Below are 23,828 nucleotides of genomic sequence, written 5' to 3'. Positions count from 1 at the left end.
TCCCGTACTACCGGTGACAGAATGAGGGAGCATTAAAATGATGACAACGTCTCCCCGGTCACAGAATGCAATCAGGGTCGGATGAGATAGAGGAAGTAGGATATGGTCTAGAATATATTTCTGCCAATCATATTACAGGATTATACATCATGTGTACGACTGTGTCGACAGATATACACTATCGTTCAAAAGTTTGGGGTCACTTAGAAATGTCCTTGTTTTTTTTAAAGAAAAACACATTTTTTGGACCATTAAAATAACATCAAATTGATCAGAAATACAGTGTAGACATTGTTAATTTTGTAAATGACTATTGTAGCTGGAAACGGACGGTTTTTCATGGAATAGCTACATAGTCGTACAGAGGCCCATTATCAGCAATTGTCACTCCAGTGTTCCAATGGCACGTTGTGTTAGCTAATCCAAGTTTATAATTTTAAAAGGCTAATTGATCATTAGAAAACCCTTTTGCAATTATGTTGGCACAGCTGAAAACTGTTGTGCGGATTTAAAGAAGCAATAAAACTGGCCTTTAGACTAGTTGAGTATCTGGAGCATCAGCATTTGTGGGTTCGATTACAGGCTCAAAATGGTCAGAAACAAAGACCTTTCTTCTGAAACTCGTCAGTCTATTCTTGTTCTCAGAAATGAAGGCTATTCCATGTGAGAAATTGCCAAGAAACTGAAGATCTCGTTCAACACTGTATACTATTCCCTTCATAGAACAGTGCAAACTGGCTTTAACCAGAATAGAAAGAGGAGTGGGAGGCCCCGGGGGCACAACTGAGCAAGAGGACAAGTACATTAGAGTGTCTAGTTTGAGAAACAGACGCCTCACAAGTCCTCAGCTGGCAGCTTCATTAAATAGTACCCGCAAAACACCACTCTCAACGTCAACAGTGAAGAGGTGACTCCGGGATGCTGACCTTCTAGGCAGAGTTCCTCTGTCCAGTATCTGTGTTCTTTTTCTCATCTTAATCTTTTCTTTTTATTGGCCAGTCTTAGATATGGCTTTTTCTTTGCAACTCTGCCTAGAAGGCCAGCACCCGGATTCGCCTCTTCACTGTTGACGTTGAGACTGGTGTTTTGCGGGTACTATTAGAACCACGGACAGAACTCTTGTTAACGGGTATGCACAAAAACACAAGAAAGAGTCAGAGCTCAACATTACATTTAAACTACTCAATCAGTATGAGGAGTGAAGTCTCCGATGGGCATTGACTAGAGAAGTGAAGTCAGGTATAGTTCTGATGTCGCTATGCACAGGATTGCTGAGAGGTGAGAGTCAGTAAGAGATGATTTTCAAACAGCTCTTTCTTGTCAGGGCAAAGTACTGCTGCAGACTCAATTAAACATTCTTTAATGAATTCGCCCTCAGCGAATGGCTTGCTATGTTTAGCAATTTTGTGGAACAGTACATAGCTAGCTCTCACAATTCCGTTGTTTGCGGAATGCAGTTATGTGAAAAGTCCTTGCTGCTTTTGCAACTGAGAAAGCAACTATTTTGATGCACTTGCCCTCCGCTCAGAAGACATATTTCTATATTTCTCTGCATGCTTGATCTGGAAGTGTCGGGACAAGTTGTAGTCTTTCAAGACAGCGATGTTGTCTTTGCACACTAAGCACACAGCTTTCCCTGATACCTCAATAAAGAAATATTTCGATGTCTACTCTTGCTGGAACACCCTACATTCATTGTCTACTTTTCTCTTTTTTAAAATCTTTTATTTTTTATTTTTATCTTTGAAATCTTTGTAACTGTGACGTGTGTGTCAGCTTATCAATCACTGTCTGTCCTCGTGAAGTTGTTATTTATACGTGCCTTCAAAATAAATGTCCCACAAGCGGTGGAAGTTAAATCATTACATAAAGGCGAGTATTCATTGGGCTTTTAATTTGAATAACAAATACGCTTTCAAAACTTTACTATCGCAAAATCAGATCGCGGTCTGCTTGCGGCCCCCGGGCCGGCCTTTACCCAGGCCTGGTCTGGAGCTTCTCTTCTATTCGCTGCTACTCAGCGGCTTGCTGGCTGGCTAGCTTCTCTCACTGAGGTCTGTTCGCGATTTGATCTTATGTCATTTAATGGAAAAACACACTTCCACTGTTTAACAAATGTTTTCATACAGACGGAAGTGAAGAGTCGATCTATTCCTCTCTGAGAGAGCCAATATTCATCTTACTATCTCATTAGGTGATCTATGGAGGTCTGAGAGAGGAGGAGGGGGGGGGTTGTCTAGACCTGTGAGCCTGACCACGCTGGGAGATGCATCCACAAACCCCTTGTTGTGAGAATAGTGCTGTTGTCCACTTATAACTCATTGGTCAACCATGGGTTCTCACCAACTAGTAGTGGCCCTATAACCAACAAGACAAGTGTTTAGACCAAAGAACAACAACCACAGTTAAATCGCTACTTACCCTATTCCTTCTGTCCATAATCGCCTTGGTTTATTTCCAAGCCCCAGTGGTTGTGAAGCATTTGGCATCTAATTTATAGCAGTAGCTAGCTGGCCTATGTGATATATTTGTCAGAATTTTGAGAAGGTGTTTTGATGATTATTAGCCTGATAGTCTCCACTCTTTCTCTCTCTCTCTCCCCCACGGCTCCCTTATCTGTGGAAACAGCATCCCAATGGAAATTTCACGGACCCGGTATCAGCATATGTTACTCATAATCCTCCTCATTAGGTTTTATAATTGGGGGGGGGGGGGTTTATGCAAATAAGTCCTGTTGTCAAGGGAGGCCCACAGTGGACACAGAGCTCAAAACAAGCGGACCCTTTCTAATCTACGACTACACCGTACAGGACTGAACAATAAAACATCTTTATTCAGTTACCAACAACAACAAATGTGTTATTTGTATCCTCTCACTTTCACTTGCTGTTCTAGATGGATATGTAAACTGATATAGCCACGTGAAAAATCCTACAGTCTGGCACCACCACCAAGCCTAGTCAAAAGTTGTGAACAGAATCATTTCTGAAGGCTTTTACAAGCAATTATTTTCCCACTTTAGATTTGTCAATAATGCATTACCTACACAGGCTAGTAAGGCCATTAGTGTATAGGGTGCTACAGGGGGAGTTCTATAGATTGCATTACCACCTCTAGTTAGAGCAGGTTAACGGGAGACCAGTGTTAATGTGAAACACAGTATGTCTGTGTCCCACATCGTGTTGTTGCCTCCCCTCTATAGAAAACACACATTGGCATTCACTAAGCTTCCCCCACCTCCCACTACACACAAACGCGCACACGCACGCACACGCACACACACGCACACACACACACACACACACGCACACACACACACGCTCTCTCAGATTCCCCTCCACCCAATGCCAATCAGCAGAGCCACTTTAGTGAGAAGCCTCTTTGTATTCAGATGAGAGATGTGCCGCTCTGTCAGGGCACACACACACACACGCACGCACACACACATTACAGAGAGAGGCAATCAGTGCCTGCTCAATCTGAATGGAACATGATAGCATTTGCTTTCATCTCATCCTGTCACCATTTCAATAGCTCAATAACGACATCATCCTGTAGCAGTCAGTCATGTCCTCACATACAAATGATGTTATAACATTCCAGCCATACCTCTGGGAGAGATGGCTATTTTTTCAGAACAGCAAAAATGAAAACATGATGAACTCTATGTTCCTGAACAAGCAATCAATACGATAATCATGAGGAGGCAAATGTTAGCAAATTATCTAATTGATGGCAGGTGATGAAATAGTGGTAACTGCAGATTGCTGCAGCGCTGCAGCCATGAGCCCCTGACTGTAGCCTTTGTACATTAGTCTGACTCCTGCCTCTTACACAGTATCTCAGTAAGGGAGAATGGAGCGACCCGAGACGCTACAGAAAGGCAGTCATTAAAAGCAGATTAAGAATCAGAGGAAGGAGGCTGTGGATCTGAACTTGACCTTCGATAGAGGGTCCCCCCACTGTAATTACTAGGAGAGGGTCTGCTATCCCTGACAAGTCAATGAGACTGAACGGACCCGGATGTGTGCGTGCGTGCGTGCGTGCGTGTGCGCGCGAGAGAGAGAGTCTGGTCCTGTCTGGTGTGAGAGAGTGAGAACAATGTTTTATTTAGGATTTGTGTCTAATAAGATCCTGGTGTGTGTGGCTCTTAAGCACATTAGGACTGGTGTGAGTGTGGACAGCATGACTGTGTTAAGGGTCAATGCATTCATATGCTGAGCAGTGGCAGAACATTACCATACACAAACACAGGAGGAGAGGAGGGAGTAGGGAGGAATGCATATGGACTGGACTATCATCAGTTGAATAGTAATTTTGCAGTTCAGAATAACAAGCCCTTACAACCCTACTCTACGATACCCTACTGTCAGTGAGTGTATAGTTAAAAAAAAAAAACATAGCTTACTCCACAAACAAATGGCACACAAAAACATCCCAGCTAAGAATAAAGATTGAGGGAAATGCATTGCAAGTCTTGAGACAAACACGTCACTGTCTTGTCACAGGGCAAGCTAACATCTGGACTTGGAGGACTTTGCAAATGAGTACAAAAAGTTTGTTTACTATGCAGTATGACACTTGTGACTCTCCAAATATTGCAATGTCAAAGCCGCCTGAAATTGCAACATTTGGAGATTCACCAAGACAGAACTGTTTCTGAAGGGCAGCAGGGGAAAGTTCACTCGATGTAGAAGGACTGTGATCACTCAGGACTAAAGTCTCTCCCTCAAAACAACATCTGAGGAGCAGCTAGTGGAATAGCACTTTCAAAGGGCACTCTGTATCCATGGCAGCCCACTGCTATTCTCAGATCTCCATACCTACAGAGATCTTTCATCAAACACAGACATATGAAAACAGACAGAACCCAAAGCCACAGACAGACAAAGCCTCCATTTCTCAACTCGCCAGAAAACTGTACACTTGACATCTGCGCTCCCGACTGCTCCCACTAAAATCTCTGCTTCTTCAATAGCGGTGTGATTAAAATCTTTAGTACGCTAACTAAGACGTTCTGAAACAGCGACGGGGTGGAAGCCCTCGGAAGGGTGGGTGGAAGCCCTCGGAAGGGAGCCAATATGGGGAGTTTGGTTTAAGCTTAGGTTTATGACAAAAGGCTATGGCGAGACAGAGAGGAGGAAGCAGAGGTCCTAGTGGTTTTAGATACATAATGACAACCTTCAAAGAGGATGTTATGTATGATAGCAATTCCTATTTTGTCTTGACTATTTTGTCACACTGATTACCTTCCATGATGTTATGCATCATAGGCTTTATAGCAGTTCCTATTTGTCCTTTTTCTTTGTATCATAGCAATTGCTTTTATCCCATTTTTTCTTATCCCTATTGTCGTCGTAAATCCGCTATTTTGTAGGATGTGGATGAATTACATTCTTGATGGTTGCTGTGTGCTGTGAGTCAATGGTTAACATACCATAGCTAGGACCTTCTAGTACATTCCTGTATCAAAGAGCATTATTTTAACTGCTGCTTTGTAATCTGCTGATGGTCAGCACTGGGTCATTCGGGCCTGTTAACTATGCACTGAGTTGTTGTGTTGTATTAGTCTAGCACAATCTGCTTCACAATATCACACAATGCGGATACAAACTAAGGCTCTAGCATAATCTGCTTATCAGTTATCAGTTCCTGGAACATCTTTTGCCTGTTGCTGTTCACAATATCACATGTATCAATACAACAAGGGTTCAGTCTGAATACCGACAGGGTTCTCTTTAGGACAATCCAGCTATCGATCACTACAAGGTACCAGAATATGTTACTATTGCCTGTGGGAAAGTTTGGTGAGAAAATGTGTCTAGTGGCAGGTGGTCGGGGTGGGAGTGTAAGAGGGAGGGGGAGATAGACCCGGTGTTGTTGAGTAGGCTTTCCACCTCCACATTCATTGAGCTCCTCCACAATAGGACCCTCCTACCTCCCCAACTCAGCCACACACATACACCCCAACCCACCCTCTCGCCCCCTCCCTGAACCCACCGCTCTTACCCAGCTCCCACTTCAAAAATCAGACTACCACTGGATCCCATCTCACATCCCAGAGCCAGGAAAAGTAATCAAAGGCTCCTCAGAGGGGCTACGGAGCTCTCAAACCCTTCCATTGTTTTCTATAGGCTTCCATACACCGCTTGGCCCAGGCCAGTGTGTGTGTGTGTGTGTGTGTGTGTGTGTGTGTGTGTGTGTGTGTGTGCTCCGGTCCGGGTCCTATATGTAACACTGTATGGGGAGTTCTTTTCCTCATTACCCCTAAAACTCTGTCCCACTTGGCCTTCTTTGCGTACCGTCTAACACAAAGAATTGAGTTGCAGGACCGAGCCGAGACAATAAAAGGGAAAGCGGACAGAGAAAAGAAAGAACATGAAGAGGAAGGGATTCGTTCTAGAGAGTGGGATGTGGGCTGATGAAAGAACCAACACGTGTTTCATACGTCCCACCTTTAGATCTGAGGTTCAATCTGTGAACACATAAAATACACAAATGTGCATTGAACATGGCATACTGCTGTAAAATGCTGTACACAATAGATTCACTTAGATTCAAAAGAGCGTACACATATGTTTCAGGGGTCTTCACCTGTGAACTTTCTTGTGGACACATACAATTGCATACACCTCATTATGTACACCAGAGATCATCAGCTAGATTCAGCCGTGGGACGATTTTTTTTCTTGAGCTTTCTGCAGAAAGCCCAAACAGATATAACAATTGACTAAAACATAGTAATTTCAAACCTTGCTTACATGTGTATACGATCACATACATGTATCTGTATATCTCTCTATTATGCTTGGGAATACTTTGGAAAAGTGTTCCACCATTAAAATCACTTGGAGCTGATTTGCTGGTATTTTTTTTACAGTCTTTTATGTCCAACAATAAAAAATGTAAAATAATGTGTTATTTATTTTTTGGCTCAGAAAACTTGGTATGGCCAAATAAAATCACCCGCGGGCTGTCAGTTCAGGAACCCTGATGTACACAGGAGCTTAGCTCGTTGTGTCTAAAACAAGATCGTTATTATGATTCCAATCATGTATACTGAAGTTCTAATTCCTTACACTGATTGGCAGAGACTACAACTGATCATCAGTGTGTGCGTGGATGTCAAAGTAATCCATTATCACTTAAAGAACCACCAATGTAGCCAAACTCTCCCCCTTCCTCTCTTTCTTTCCTCGGCTCCATTTAGATAGAGCAGGTGAATACAAATCATTTCCCCTCCGCTGCTCTCCAAAAGCACCGACCATCCACTCTCAGACAAGGAGGCCACAAACAATGCTCCTTTCAAAGTGTGAGAAAATCGAATAACGCTGTTTTCTGGTGGGAGAATCACTCAGTGTTAACTTCCCCACATCCTGTCTAAGAAAACCTGAGAGAAAAACAAAGGGCGTTTTCACACATAGTTTTGAGCTATAGTTCCAATCAGAATTAAACTCTTTGTTACATTGTATTTTTTTTCCCATTTGATCCCGTTGGTTTCACATTGCCAAAAGTCAAATGAACAAAAATTCATAAACAAAACCACACGTCCATGCAAGTCATTTCTTTATTGGAAGTCAAGTCATTTGTTAAGTCCATTTATGATCATCATGAAACATCACTTGTGTGTCCCAATCTTCACTTTCGCTTTGGTCTTCCAACAACATGCATGAGGAAGCCACGCATAAGCAGCTCTAACTGTGAAGTGAATAGACTATATTCAGTAGCCTATAACCTCGGTATAGCCCCCGTCTCCTGTAATATGCATCACATGCATAAACGCACTGCTACACACAAAATGGTTCAGAAATCTCAAGCTATGATGCTGGTTCTTTTCCTGTGTTTGGACCGGACTGCGTTCTCACCTGCAGCGGACCGCACCACTGTAAGAACTGAATCAGACCGAGAACACCCTTTTTAAGCGAACCACAGTGCATTGTTTCGTGCACTCCCGAGTGCAGATAGTTTGGTTCATTTGGACTGGTGTGAACATTCTAAGGGGTTAAACACAACGGAACCAATAGGACAGTGGCTAAATTACAAAACCCTATCCATTTGGCATTCCAGACAGGCTAAAGCAAACGCTCCAAAAGTATTGGAAATGATTTCAAATAGTATTTGAACCCAGGTCTGCTGGAAGACGCCTTGCTGGCTTCTAAAACCAAGGCTTGGAGTGAACATAATGTTTTCCCTCGTGATGTGTTTGATTGAAATGTTCTCTAATGTGTTCTAATAGCAGTAATCAGGGGCTGTTCTGAGCTGTTCATGGATATCAGCCCTGACTGCTACATGTCTTAGTGACTGAACATACAGCCCCCGTCTCCCTTAATCTGCATCGGATGCGCTCATAAATGTGCCGCTACTCACGGAATGTTTCAGAGATCTCAAGTTATGACGCTGGTTCTTGAATTGGACCGAGAACGCCGTTTTTGAGTGAACCACAGTTTGTTGTTTAGTGTGCTCCCGAGTGTGAATAGAGTGTTCACACCAGTTCAAATGACCCGAACTAAGGGGGTAAACAGACCAGAGTTCGGACAAAATGCACCAAACCAATTTGGTGTGAAAGCACCCTAAGAAAAAAGAGAAACTTAGAAGGTAGCAAATGTGTTTATTACTCATTGTACATGTTTTCAGTTGTAGTTGATAGAAATGTATGACAATTCCATAGAGACATTTGTTATGTTAAATTATTTGAGGTAATCTATCTTTCTGCATACCACCTACTGTCTAGCCACAGCATTATTAATGATGCAATTTAGAGACTGTAGACAAAACCATTTTACCAAACAGGTAATACATCAGAGGGCAGCGTAGGATACATTTGACGTTATTAATATTATTTAGTATGGAGCATGGGTCCCGGAGATTTCCCCAGAGACGATACACCAAGTGAAACCCAAAACGTGAGGAAATGGAGTGTAATGTGAAAATAATCATGTGCAGCGTGGTGCCTCCTAGTTCAAACACCCACGTTCAGCCCTGTCTCAATGAGCTGTGCTTACACTGGCCTGAGCTATCGCAACTCTATTCCACCAGTCAGGTTTTCATATGCTAAGTTCAACAAACAGCATCCAAAGACCCAAAGAAAGCAACAATTCCTCAAAGATAGTCCCGAGTAAACTAACTACTACTGTATTTGAATTAGAGGGTTGACAGATAGCTCTTGTGTCCTGAATACTCAGTTGCTCTCTGTTTTCTCTCTTTCTTCTTTCTCTCTCTCCCTCTTCTCCCTCTCTCTTCATTTTCTCTCTTCACTCTCTTCACTCTCTTCTCTCTCTCTTCACTCTCTCCTCCCTATCTTCTCTCTCTTCACTTTCTCCTCTCTCTTCTTTCTCTCTCCTCTCTCTCTCTCTCTTCTCTCTCCACTCTCCTCTCTTCACTCTCTTCTCTCTCCACTCTCCTCTCTCTCCCTCTTCACTCTCTTCTCTCTCCACTCTCCTCTCTCTCTCTTCTCTCTCTTATTTTCAATTTTTCTTCTAAAATATAATTTGATGGGAATTGATCAAATTAACTTTTAGAGGCTGAGTAACTCGTGATATTTTACAGAGAACAAAATAACTGTGAGATAGAGATCTCTCTTCACTAAGCGGATTGGATGTTCCTATTACTTCGCTGTGACCTCATTTCATTACAGAAATACTTTGGAGAAATGAAAGGGAGAATGCAAGTGATTAATAGAACCACAGTCTCAGTGGTTTAGTAGTGAAAGATGCTTGGGTTGGCAGACCTGGGTTCATAAAGTACTCAACATAACATAATATCCTTTATCTGTGTCACGTCCCGACCAGTATAGAGGATTATTTGTATTATTTGGTCAGGGCGTGGCAGAGGTATGTTTGTTTTGTATGGTGTTTTTTTTGTGTATAGCTTAGAGGGGTGTGTTATTTATGTGTTCCGGGGTTTTGTGGTGTATGTTTTAGTATGAGTAGGTTCTAGATTAAGTTTTCTATGTGCAGGTTTGGTTGCTGGACTCTCAATTGGAGGCAGGTGTTTCTAGTTGCCTCTGATTGGGAGTCCTATAAGTAGGTGTGTGTTTTGTTTGTCACTTGTGGGTAGTTGTATGTTAGCACTGCTTTTGTTTAGCCTGCTACACTGTTCCTGTCGTGAGATTTGTTTATTGTTTTTTTCCTCGTGTTCTCATTTTAAATAAATGATGATGAGCACGCAATCCGCTGCATATTGGTCCACTTTGTCCGACAGCGATTTCAACATATCTTCAGACGAAGAGGAATATGACAATCTGGGCTTGGTTGAGCTTGCCTGGCGCAATGGAACCAATAGGATAGTGGAAAAACTGCAAAAATCATGTCCATTTGGCATTCCAGGCAGGCTAAAGCAAACTCTCCAAAGCATTGGAAATTCTTTCAAATATTATTTGAACCCAGGTCTGCTGGAAGACGCCTTGCTGGCTTCTAAAACCAAGGCTTGGAGTGAACATAATGTTTTCCCTCGTGATATGTTTGACTGAAATGTTCTCTAATGTGTTCTAATAGCAGTAATCAGGGGCTGTTCTGAGCTGTTCATGGATATCAGCCCTGACTGCTACATGTCTTAGTGACTGAACGCTTCACCTGTTCACCTCTGAGTTGTGTTCATTATGGCACACAACGTAAAGGTTTTGTAACAGAAAACCAAAATGACTTATTGGACAAGAGCAGATAGTTATTCTATTTGGTGCCTATGACCCAGATTTATGTGCATAGAACTGAGACATATGGCAGTGGTTCTGAGCACTGTACCTACTTTACTTTATTAAGTACAATTTTTGCAGAAATATCAGCCCACAGAGAGAAGCACGAGATTGAACTTCACTCAACTTTCTAGAGCAGTGGTCACCAAACGGTCGATCTCCCAAGACATTGCTAGTCGATCGCCAAACATTTCTGTAAAAAACTCAACGATAAAGCCTTGTGTTCCTATTTTATTTTATTCGTCTCGGGCTGTTGGCGGTAGGTGCAGCCGATTCAGCTGCCCCCGAGTTGGCCAACTGTTGCCATTTTGAACCATTTCATGTGTCTGAAAGTACAAATTCTGCCTTCCCGGCAGGCCCAGAGAGCAAGTCAAGTGCACTATAGGCCTACCGCTGGCTAATCGGATGGTTCAGATTACCGTGTCTGCAGTACCGTAGCAGGTGTAAAAGAAAGCTATAGCAACGTTGATACTGTGAGATTTGAAAACGTTTAAAACAATGACTAGAGAGAGACTGTCAACCAATACAGCAAAGAGCTGCTGTTTTTATGAGTGAGTTCATGTTTATGTTCTTACTCAGCTCTGTCAACACTTTTTATTCAACACTTTTATAAGCCATAAAATGAGCATTCTTCCTATTTCCACAAAGTGCTACAACAAGCACTGCAGCAGTAATGAATGAGTAGGAAAATGTATCTATATGCTTGTGTTGTTATGATTAGCGGCTTGGGTCTTTTTTAATATTGAGGAATTTTTACACTTTCTCTGTTCATAGGAGTAACAACATGAATTTGTGCACGAGGCAGAAATAATGGTGTGCGTCTCGAGTTTCGCAATCAGCTGGAAGACGGTGTCCCTTTTTGGTCAGTGTCAGTGGAGGAAAGGGAGAGCGGATGGATGTTGAGAGGCGGACCCTCAGTCTGCTGCTCTCTCCCTCTGCTGAGACTGACCATCAGATTCAGGCACCATCAGCCCAGTAAAATAAAAATAAAAAGCAAACGTATGCTCAATCAGCTGTGCTTCACAAGTAATACAACAACGGATCTATTACCGGTGTGATCATATAGCCTACCTCAAATTGCCTAAAAGTATGCCCATCATTCTTTTCAAAATTCTTCAAGCTCTGTGAAATTGGTTGTTGATCATGGATAGATTTTCAGGTCTTGCCAAAGATTTGAAAGTAGATTTAAGTCAAAACTATAGCTCGCCTCTCAGGAACACTCACTTTGTTCTTGGTAAGCAACTCCGGCGTAGATTTGGCCTCGTGTTTTAGGTTATGTTCTTCTGAAAGGTGAATTAATCTACCTGTGTCTGGTAGAAAGCCGACTGAACAAACTTTTCTTCTAGGATTTTTCCTGTGCTTAGCTCCATTCTGTTTAATTTTTATTCTGAAAAACTCCCCAGTCCTTAATGATTACAAGCATACTCATAACATGATGCAGCCACCACTATGCTTGAAAATATGGAGAGTAGTACTCAGTAATGTGTTGTATTGGATTTGACCCAAACATAAAACTTGGTATTCAGGACAAAAAGTTAATTGCTTTGCCACATTTTTTTTGCAGTATTACTTTAGTTCCTTGTTAAAAACAGATGGCATGTTTTGGAATATTTGGATTATGTACAGGCTTCCTTCTTTTCACTCTGTCAATTAGGTTAGTATTGTGGAGTTTTCTCCTATCACAGCCATTAAACTCTGTAACTGTTTTAAAGTCACCATTGGCCTCATGGTGAAATCCCTGAGCGGTTTCCTTCCTCTCCGGCAACTGAGTTAGGAAGGACGTCTGTATCTTTGTAGTGACTGGGTGTATTGATACGCCAGCCAAACTTTACCATGCTCAAGGGATATTCAATGTCTGCTTTTTTCTTTTCGTTTTACCCATCTACCAATATATGCCATTCTTTGCGAGGCATTGGAAAACCTCCCTGGTCTTTGTGATTGAATCTGTGTTTGAAATGTACTTCTCAACTGAGGGACCTTACAGATAATTGGATGTGTGGGGTACAGAGATGAGTGAGTTATTCAAAAAATCATGTTAAACACCAACAAGGGATTGTCCCGGGTTTGTGGCTGTCTAGATCTCTGCTGTTTGTTGTTTTCAATCTTCCCTGTGACCTGCCCTGTCTGGAACTGTGAGGAGTAACAGCTCACCTACGTTGCTAGCTACCATGACAAAGACCAAAGCGAGCAGGAGTACCGTTGAGGACAGTGGTGTCTCTCTATCAAACGTGAAGGATCTTTTAAACAAACAAAAAGAGTTCAACGCGCAGTTGTTATAACAATAGTGTTTGTCCAAATACTGGTGGATTCAACTAATTAAAGAATGGACGACCTGATCAGAGAGGTCCAGGACCTGAAGAACTGTTTGCAGTTCAGGAACAGGAAAACGGCAAGATGACAGCAATCTGTAAGTCATTGAGAGAGGACATCAGTTATGTGTGTGAATCCATGATAACAATTAATTAGGGGCTGATATAAATACTATGCATGCCAGTCTCTCTTGGCTAATAGTTGAGGAGTGACTGACTGCATCACTTCTTCTTTTTATAAGAAACATTAATGTGTTGAAAATCCCAAATTGTTTGCATAGTCAACTTACACACAGCTCTGACGCACACACTTACCCCACCAGACATGCCACCAGGGGTCTTTTCACAGTCCCCAAATCCAGAACAAATTCAAGAAAGCGTACAGTATTATATTGAGCCATCTCATATTGCTCAAATAAACAGCAAACCTGGTTTCAAAAAACAGATAAAGCAACACCTCACGGCACAACTCTCCCCTATTTAACCTAGATAGTTTGTGTGTGTGCATTGATATGTGCGTGTGATTTTTTTAAATGTATGTAATTCTGTCTTGAGCTGTTCTTGTCTATTAATGTTCTGTATTATGTAATATTTCATGTGTTGTGTGGACCCCAGCAAGAGTAGCTGATGCTTCTGGGGATCCTAATAAAATACCAAAATACCAAACTAATAACAGTGTTCCAGTCAGTGTTGACTGGGATTGGGATTCGGATAGGAAGTGGGAGCTAATTCGAGGGAGAGGTCTGTCTGAGTGGTGTACTGTACACAGTAATGGGTGGGTGAAGCCAGCATGGCCCCTGGTGCTCGGAACCACTCTGAACAGGGCGACAGAGGGCTGAGGGCATCATTAAGGGGTCAGCCACCCAGCTGGGCATCCTGGGTCTGTGTCTATCTAATGACCTCTACACCCGACCCCCTTCAACTTTTTATGTCATCAGCCACCACTGGTTTGTGTGCCACACATCCAGGACTGGGGCTTAATGCTTAGGCCAGGGTCATTCCACTGTCCTTAAACACCAGACACAAGGAATGACAGGAGCATAAATCTTTGTAGTGTAGAATCAGACCATGGGCATCCCCACCTCCAAAGTCAATTCTACTCACTATGGTGGATATGAAGGATGAATGAATGCATTTGCACACAGGTCACAGTACGGGCAATGCAAAATAAATTACAGCTCAACTGGTGATACAAATCCCTGACATAAAGTGAGATAAAGTGTAAGCTATATGTCTGTAAACTCTCAGTCTCAGATTGCATGTGCAGCCAATTTCTTGGGGGAGAGTCACTCTGGAGGCTAAAGGTGATTTCTCATTATGAGTCTGCAGAGATCTAGGCACACACACACACACACACACACACACACACACACACACACGTTTACAAAGACGCAGTGGACTTATTGATTTAGACGCCAGTCCCCCACATTTTTTTATGCGTTTTATAGTAAAGCCAAAATATTACATTTGAATGTGCCATGAGCTAGTGCTTAAGCAACTAATTGACCGACTTCGGTTCAGCTATTTGAATTCCATTTCATTCGGTTTATTTCTGTGAGCTCAATGTGGACATTGCAGCTGCAATTTCTCTAGAGATAAAAACCGATCATGCCCGAACTGTGCGATATAGTAGGGAGTTGTAGTTTCTCTAGAGATAAAAACCGATCATGCCCGAACTGTGCGATATAGTAGGGAGTTGTAGTTTCCAACAGGCCAAACATACAGTAGTGTAGCGCAGAAAACATGATAATTAACTACAATGACCATAATCTATTGCGCAGCTACGTGTTAGGTCTGTGTTTCTTTCATGCCTGCTACGTAAGGGACAGAACAATACGCCATCAAGAGGAGATAGAGAGCAGTTTTTTTTGTGTGAGGCATCTCTACCTGAAAATACATGATCTAAGTGATTGAGAGCTGGTATTCAGCAGTTATAAAAGTGTGCCTTATTTACTTTGAACTACTAAAATAGTGATTTTTGTAAGACAGCATGGGCAGCAGCTCTATAGAGATGAGATGATGACTTGGAATGAAGTAGTAAAGTCATTAAATAAAACAAATGTAATATACACAATAACTGAAATATTTGATTAACCTTTTACTACAGTGGGCTAAATCAGAGTGTTTCTTGGTAGTCTTAAACACATCTACTTTGAAACAAAAGTATACCCCTCACACACATGGTTATGGGCTTAATAAAAGAAGACACCTGTACCATGTCAGATATAGAGTTGAAATGTGTTCAATTTGAGTTTGCATCCCAATATTACACTTTCTATACATCACAGAAGACTGAAATATAACAAAACCGTTTGACATGGAAACACCAGATTTTCGGCATTTATTATATGTTTATTAATTATGAAATAATGAAATAATATGAATAACATTCCACCCATGAGGCCGGTAGGTCATTTGACAGCAGGAAAGGGCTACAGTAAAGTCATGTGAATAAGTGACGGTTAGTAAGTGAGTAACGGGCAGTCATTCCCATCATGGGACTTTTATTATTATTGTATTCTATATTGTTACAGCACTCAACCCACACAATGCATAGTGCATTTAATGTCCCCAAAAAAAAAAGTGATTATTTTTTATATTCGAACCCAAACCGAACCGACCTAAAAAAGTACTAATCGCTCAGCACTACCGTGAACACATCCAGACATTCTGTTTTCATCTGATTGTCAAACAAATCACGTCAAAAGTCGGTTACCTACGCAAGTTCATCCAAAATAATTCCAGCGTCCGAACAACTTTCCTTCAATTCGCAAGTGGCGGAAACGCGCGAACGAAACAGCGCCCCTCTGTCTTACTATGTAGACCATGAATCTGGTGCTGTCTGGCCAAAAATAATTTGACATGCCATACTCTTTCCGGCCAGACAGCATCAGATACATGGGCTACATATACATACAGTATATGTCCTTTTGTCACACCCTGATCTGTTTCACCTGTTCCTGTGATTGTCTCCACCCCCTCCAGGTGTCGCTTATTTTCCCCAGTGTATTTATCCCTGTGTTTCCTGTCTCTCTGTGCCAGTTCGTCTTGTATGTTTCCAAGCCAACCTGCGTTTTTCCCGTTCTCCTGCTTTTTGCATTCTCCTTTTTCTAGTCCTCCTGGTTTTGACCCTTGCCTGTTTCTGGACTTTGTACCTGCCTGCCTGACCATTCTGCCTGCCTTGACCACGAGCTTGTCTGCCACTCTGTACCTCCTGGATTCTGATCTGGTTTTGACCTTTTTGCCTGTCCACGACCATTCTCTTGCCTACCCCTTTGGATTAATAAACATTGTAAGACTCCAACCATCTGCCTCCTGTGTCTGTATCTGGGTCTCGCCTTGTGTCATGATACCTTTGCCTCTGCCTCGACGACGATGGCAGTATCAGCAGCACCTGTCTTTTTAATAAAGAAATGTGTTAAATGTGCAAAATTTTCGGTTAAAATTAAAACTTCTTTCTTTGTTTTCCTTTTCTCTGACCCGCTCTGAACGTGCCTCATTGCTGCAAGCTCTGAAAGTGCCTCATTGCTGCAGGCTCTGAACGTGCCTCATTGCTGCAAGCTCTGAAAGTGCCTCATTGCTGCAGGCTCTGAAAGTGCCTCATTGCTGCAGGCTCTGAAAGTGCCTCATTGTTGCAGGTTAATTGAAATGAAAGTCACGTTTGCATTCATATCGCGTGAAACAAGCGAGCAGAGCAGATAAATTAATATTCTTTTATGTATTTGATTAGTAGTACTATTTTCTTTAATTATGCCCTGCTCACGAGGCCACTTGATGATGTGAGGCTTGAGCCAATTGCCTCTTCTGCCTAATGGTAAGTCCGCCACTGTATGGGGTTACGTCAAAATGCGGTTATTTGTATTCTGCAACACCTAGCACTATGAAGCATGTGGTTTATATTGATGAGCAGATAGACTTGGCCTTGGGACCATGACCCAGACTTATCGACCACATAAATCATTGATATTCTCAGCCAGCCCTGCACACCGACCACTTCAAAATAGATAGATCGAGGCATAACACACCAGGCCAGTCGAACGTGTGAGGTCAATCCTCTTTGTCCAGATACGTAGAATACTCTGAATTACTGGACAGGGTTTGAATTTGTCCGACTGAGACCATCCATCCAATAGGATTTTGTGGTGTTTTTATAGAATGGCTTGGAAACGTTTTGTCCCTGTACTTAAGGTGGATAGATGGATTATAAATGAAAGGATAGAAGCAGAGGAAAGGAGTGATGGAGAGGGAGATGGAGATTGATGGGGAGAGGGAGAAGGGGAAAGAGAAGGAGGGGGGAGGGAAGTGAGGGAGAAACACAGTGATGAGATGGAGATGGAGAGGGAGAGCCAGATATAGACTGGCAACTCCTCTTCCTCTCCATCTGTCCATCTGTCCACCAGTGTGTCAGGCCAGCTCAGCTATACATGTACCACACAGAACCACACAGGCCAGAGGAAAGAGTGCCCCCCCTAGGAGAGTTCTCTCTCTCTCTCTTTATCCCTGTCTCTTCAGGACACAGCCAGAGCTTCAACAAGAAGAGAGGTCAGAGAAAGGTCAGAGAGATGTGCTCTAGTCTGTGTATCTGTCTGAAGTCACTTGTGTCCTTGAGGCCCCCCATCTGCACCTACAGCTGACCCTAGAACAGCTGAGAGGTTTCTGTGTGTATGCGAGGCATACCTTAGATCTGTGTTACAGATGATCCTAGACCCGATGCTGGTTAATCTCATTGCTTCTCCGCTTGTGGAGAGCAACCTGCTGCTCGACTCACAGGGAGAGGCTAATCCATTACACCAGGCACCAGCACACTATGGCAGATGACTGTAGCAGCTTGGTGGCAGGGAGGGAAGGACATTTCATGGGGGGGTTTCATGGCGACATCTTATATTTGCGCTTTGGTTATTTTGAACCTAGTGCACTGTTTTGAGTGTAGGAGGCTGCCATAGTGTAGTGAAGAGGGTTATTAATCAAAACAACAATATACATTGATTTAATTGTCTCGTGTATGTGACATAAAAAAATCCAATGCTACGAAAAAGATATTGTGTCATTTACACACCTATTCGTGTGTGTTTATCTGAACTGCAGCAACAACTTTTCATTCTGGGTGGATCTTCCCTCAGCTTTCACCCCCACCTCCCTGTCTCTGCCAGCTGATACCAAAACCCACAAAACACAAACAACAATACCAACAAGCTCTCCAGAAGCGAGCAAGGGAACTCTGTGAAAGAGAGCCTGGGTGACGTGAATAGAAACCTCTGCATCAACCATATTCATCCCTCTGCTCTGAATACTGCCGCTCACAAAGACCCGTTGGTTCACACCTCAGTGTGTTTCAAACTGACGAGTCAGTCTACAGCCTCTCTCTGTAGCCCTGTCTCTTTGTCTCTCTCTCCTCTCTCTCTGGCCCCCTCTCTCTCTCTCTGCCGGGGTGGCGATTCAAAAGTGTAGACTCAGCCTCTCTTGCCTGGAACACACAGCGGTATTGACCAACACATACACAACAAGCGGCAGAGAGAAAGAGAGTGAGCGAGAGAGAGAGAGACAGAGTGTGAGAGAGAGAGACAGAGAGTGTGAGAGAGAGAGACAGAGAGTGTGAGAGAGAGAGGGGGTAGAGAGAGAGAGAGAGAGGGGGTAGAGAGAGAGAGAGAGATGGGGTAGAGAGAGAGAGGGTAGAGAGAGAGAGAGAGAGAGAGAGAGAGAGAGCAATGGAAAGACAGAGTGAGTCAAGAGAGATTAACAAACAGCGAGAGGAAGAGACAGAAAGAGAGATAAAGAGTGAGAGGAGCGAGGGAATGTGTGTGACTGTAGGGTTAGTGTTTGTCATCCAAATGCGAGCTGCGAGGGGCTAGATGAGCTCAGAGATGTCAGTGTTCCTTTACATGTCAGTTTCCCTTTACATCTCTCTCCCCTTCCATCTCCCTGGCTCCAACGCCCTCCTTCGCTACCCCCCCCCCCCCCCATCTCCCTCCTTCTCTACCCCCCCTCTCTCTCCTTCCATCTCCCTGGCTCTAATGCCCTCCTTCGCTACCCCCCCCTCCATCTCCCTCCTTCTCTTCCCCCCTCTCTCCCCCTCTTTCTCCCTGGCTCTAACTCCCTCCTTCTCTACCCACTCATTCCCCCTCTCCCCCCCCCTCTCTCTCTCAGCTGTGCTGCATCTAATGGATCTCGCTGCAGTGTCCTCCTGCACTGCTGTTTGTGGGGCAGTAGGAGGAACGACCGAGGTGGGAGGTAGGATCCTTCACAGTCCACTGAACACACTGACTTCATGTCCCCTCCTCTTAAAGGCAATGTACTATCACTTCAGCAGGACCTTATAACAGGAACTGCATTGTCATCATCACAGCGCTAGGTTCAGCACAGACTGCTTTCATACACAGGGTAAAGGTTACTCAGGGTCATGTAGTGGCATGCTGCAGTAAATGTTATAATGTGTTACGACACCTACCGTATGTTATAATGCATTATGACACCTTTAGTCTCATGTTGCCACGCTTTCAAACGGAATAATCCCTCAGCATGAAATCCGTGTTCTGACACCTTATGTTAATAGAAGAGACACCAGAACACTTTATTCTTAAGTGCCATTACAGTGCTATTGGGACACGTTATTATTTAAGCACAACTGGGACACTTTATTCTCAAAGTGGCATGTTTAAGACCAATGGTCCCTTAGCTCAATGGGGGGTGAAGTGGGACCAAAAAGGTAGGCTTGTTACCTTGACAACTCTAAGCTTTTTCATGCACTGAACAGACACACTGGGCACTCTATATGACACTACATGAAGCTAAAACCATGTGGCGCCTCCAAAACGTGCCCCAATTTCAGGGTGGGACACATTGGCACACAGCGTTAGTGGACAAACGCCAATCACAAACACACGCACGCACGCAATGACCTTTAGCCTGCAGCTTGGAAAACGGCTAGGCTACACTAGAGGCGCCTAAGCAATAAAGGAGCAGATTCCATCCGAGCAAGGGAAAGTCATGACATTGCCATGGGAGGGCAGCCATTCAGTCATTGATTCATTCCTAGGCTAGACCACTAAATTGTACAGCGCCACTTCATGCATTCCATTTAGCACGCTGGTAATATCCGACATGGAGTCTTTTTCAGAGCTGAAACCAGCCCAGGCATGACAAACAGACGGACAGATGTTTCCATTCACATCCCAAATGAAGATAGAAACACGTGTTTAAGTTTGAGGACAAGGTGTTAACAGGCCATGTGAGGGGTGGCAGGTAGCCTAGTGGTTAGAGCGTTGGACTAGTAACCATAAAGGTTGCAAGATCAAATTCCCGAGCTGACAAGGTAAAAATCTGTCGTTCTGCACCTGCCCCAGTTAACCCACGGTTCCTAGGCTGTCGTTGAAAATAAGAATTTGTTCTTAACTGACTTGCCTAGTTAAATAAAGGTTTAAAAAAAATGTATTGGATGGAAATTAAACTGTTTTGGGAAGAGAGGACATTGTGTATGAAATGTGATATGAAGAAATATCAGCACAAAGAACCAGTGAACACCAGTGACCTAATGTACAGTAGCATGACTTACCAGAGAAGACCCGATCCACTCCAATCTCCTGTTCAAGACTCAATACTCCTCAGAAACACTGTCTGTTCTTCTTAAATCTGAAAAACAGGGGAAATTAAGATACAGTAAGTCTCAGTATTCATATCCCGTACTATTTGACCTTTCTCCTTTCCATCAAACAGAACATAGCTTTTACCAATTTCTTCCCAGAGCCGCTGAGAGCCCGACTCGCAAGACTATAATCAAATAAAGAATTCTATCTGCTATCCTCGGGATTCTGTTTCATAGCGAGACAGTTTTGCAGCAGTACGCATGTTTGTGACACAGTTCTATAATTCCTTCACACAGTGGGACACCTATCTATGTCTCATGGGGGGGTGCACTCTCTCTTTTCTATTTCTATAAGCCACTAAATCCCCTTCCACTGGATCTGTCCTGGACCCCATCCCAGTCACACCGTAGATTACAGACCAGGATGTTGCTCAAGGAAACGTTACTATGATCTCTGCCAGATCTTATGAAAATATAGTTCTTTTTACACAGCGCAGCATAACCTAATCTCCCATAAGCCCTTGATATTGGCTTCCACTTCCATTGATATTCCCAGTGTGAAATGGAGTTGAAACAATCCAACTATGCTAGGTAGGAGTGAAAACAAAGGATATATCTGAGGTACCTAGTGTATGTACACACAAGGTTTATTCATTCAGAAATATACAATTTATCCAAACGGACGAATGGGACACTACAGCCCGTGGCAGCGAGCTAGAGGGAGAGAGGGGTAAGCGGTGTGTGTGTGTGTGTGTGTGTGTGTGTGTGTGTGTGTGTGTGTGTGTGTGTGTGTGTGTGTGTGTGTGTACATATACACTACCGTTCAAAAGTTTGGGGTCACTTAGAAATGCCCTTGTTTTTTTAAAGAAAAGCACATTTTTCGTCCATTAAAATAACATCAAATTGATCAGAAATACAGTGTAGACATTGTTAATGTTGTAAATGACTATTGTAGCTGGAAATGGCTTTTTTATTTATGAAATATCTACATAGGCGTACAGGGACCCATTATCAGAAATCATCACTCCTGTGTTCCAATGGCACGTTGTGTTTGCTAATCCAAGTTTATTGTTGTTAATCCAAGTTTACAGACGCCTCACAAGTCCCCAACTGGCAGCTTAATTAAACAATAACCGCAAAACACCAGTCTCAACGTCAACAGTGATGAGGCGACTCCGGGATGCTGGCATTCTAGGCAGAGTTGCAAAGAAAAAGCCCTATCTCAGACTGACCAATAAAAAGAAAAGATTAAGATGGGCAAAAGAACACAGATACTGGACAGAGGAACTCTGCCTAGAAGGCCAGCATCCTGGAGTCACCTCTTCATTGTTGACGTTGAGACTGGTGTTTTGCGGGTACTATTTAATGAAGCTGCCAGCTGAGGACTTGTGAGGCGTCTGTTTCTCAAACTAGACACTGTAATGTACTTGTCCTCTTGCTCAGTTGTGCACCGGGGCCTCCCATTCCTCTTTCTATTCTGGTTAGGTCCAGTTTGCGCTATTCTGTGAAGGGAATAGTACACAGCGTTGTACAAGATCTTCAGTTTCTTGGCAATTTCTCATATGGAGTAGCCTTCATTTCTCAGAACAAGAATAGACTGACGAGTTTCATTAGAAAGTACTTTGTTTCTGGCCATTTTGAGCCTGTAATCGAACCCACAAATACTGATGCTCCAGATACTCATCTAGTCTAAAGAAGGCCGGTTTTATTGCTTCTTTAATAAGCACAACAGTTTTCAGCTATGCTAATATAATTGCAAAAGGGTTTTCTAAAGATCAATTAGCCTTTTAAAATGATAAACTTGGATTAGCTAACACAACGTGCCATTGGAACACAGGAGTGATGGTTGCTGATAATGGGCCTCTGTACGCCTATGTAGATATTCCATTTAAAAAATCTGCCGTTTCCAGCTACAATAGTCATTTACAACATTAACAATGTCTACACTGTATTTCTGATCAATTTGATGTTATTTTAATGGACAAAAAAAATTGTTTTACTTTAAAAAACAAGGTCATTAGAACGGTAGTGTATGTGTGCCTGTGTCTCTTTCTAATTGGCTATCAGCCTAATGTCCTTGCTACACAACTGAATGTTATTCTCCGACTCAAGGGCCTTTCTCCAAATAACTATGTCACGTTAAACACTGAGACACCCACTTGTATCGATGTCCCAAATGATTGACAAAGCCAATACAACTTAGTTCCAGCAAAGCGTATCGATGTCAGAGAAGCTGTTCTAAATAAGAGCGGCAGGGGCCCTGTCGTTTCCACCGGCGATATAGCTGCATACTGTTTTCTACCACATTTCCATCAGATAACTGGTAATAGGAAAGTAAACAGAACACCTTCAGTCTCCTCAACAACAAAAAATCTACAGTAGCTCCTATTGTGAGAGCATGACCTTCTATTCTTGCTTTGAAATATTCATATTTTATCTAGGCTGTATCAAATACCATTACAGAGGTCTATTTGTGGTTAGGTACAATCTCACAAACCTTACCATTTATAAATCAAGATTACGAGTATCATCGATTCATGTTAATAAATGGCCTACCTTCAGTCATGTTACAACATCTGACTGAATCTCTGAGCTATATAAAACTCCTAATAAAAGTCAAAATGTCACAATGAACTTGTGACTGTTATCATGTTTTTGATGGATCCTCAAAGTGTCAGAAAGCCATGCTGCTTGCGAACAGACCTAGGTTCAAATAGCACAGACAGACACCACACAACTCCACCCAGCTGACCTCAGGTCTGTCTCTACACCGCCACCGCTGCCATGGTGATTAAAACAGACTGAAGGTAGCTGGGATAGAAATAACCGGGACACAGAGACAGAGAGGACCCTGGGAGATATGAGTGGGCAGAGAGGACAAGAGGGCTACAAAACACTTCACAGAAATTAGGTTTATAAAACTCTTCATCGGGAAAGATACAACGCATGTAATACTCCTGTGTGGCTCAGTTTCCAAGGATCTAAGAGCTAGCAGCACTTCATAGGGAGCTAAACAATGCCTGGAATATTTCAGAGGATAAACACATGGCAAAAGTACTCACATCAAAAGCACTCAAACACATCAGGTTCTGATTGTGCTCCCTTTTCAAATCACTCCTAAAACTGCTTCTAAAGAAAACTCTTCACGCTATTCGTGATGGGAAGCTCCGCTCTTTTTACTGACTAGGATCTTTTCGACTAGTTCAGTCAAAATAACTAATCTTCCAACTCATTTCGTTAATTTGAGTCA

General features: G+C 42.9%; 1 protein-coding gene across 15 annotated transcripts in view; it reads right to left on the bottom strand.

Moving 5' to 3' along the window:
- LOC106573083 (neuronal cell adhesion molecule) overlaps nucleotides 1–23,828 on the bottom strand; it is a 123,837-nt gene that overhangs the window by 35,512 nt on the left and 64,497 nt on the right. For all 15 annotated transcript variants that reach the window (XM_014147757.3, XM_082962483.1, XM_082962486.1 and 12 more), the window contains exon 2: nucleotides 20,549–20,625. The gene's annotated coding sequence lies outside the window, so the exon portion shown is untranslated. The remainder of the gene's footprint in view (nucleotides 1–20,548; nucleotides 20,626–23,828) is intronic.

This window comes from Salmo salar, chromosome 16 (genome assembly GCF_965601325.2).
Source record: "Salmo salar chromosome 16, fSalSal1, whole genome shotgun sequence".
Classification (NCBI taxonomy): Eukaryota; Metazoa; Chordata; class Actinopteri; order Salmoniformes; family Salmonidae; genus Salmo; species Salmo salar.
Note: the sequence above shows the minus strand (reverse complement) of the source record. Positions and strands in the feature narration are given on the sequence as shown.